The following is a 363-nucleotide window of genomic DNA, read 5'->3' on the forward strand; positions in this document are numbered from 1 at the left end:
TTGCTTTATGTATTTAGGAGCTCCTGTGTTGGGTGCATATATATTTAGGATTATTATGTCTTCATGTTTAATTGTTCCCTTTAGCATTTATAATGACCCTCTTTGTCTTTCTTTACCTTTGTTGCCTTAAAGTCAATTTTATCTGATACGAGAATGGCTACAACTGTCCTCATTTGATTTCCATTTGCGTGGAATATTTTAACAGAGGACAAAGATATGATTGAAGCTATCAGTCACTTGTTTTGAATAGAAACTACTTAAGTAGTTGAAGAACAGCGTTTAAGCTTTTCTGGTCTATTTTTGGTTTGCTTTTATAAATCATTTTTTGCTGCCTTCTTCTTATTTAAAAGTTAAAACCAGGTG

Source organism: Propithecus coquereli, unplaced genomic scaffold (assembly GCF_000956105.1).
Source record: "Propithecus coquereli isolate 6110/MARCELLA unplaced genomic scaffold, Pcoq_1.0 Scaffold161, whole genome shotgun sequence".
NCBI classification, from domain to species: domain Eukaryota; kingdom Metazoa; phylum Chordata; class Mammalia; order Primates; family Indriidae; genus Propithecus; species Propithecus coquereli.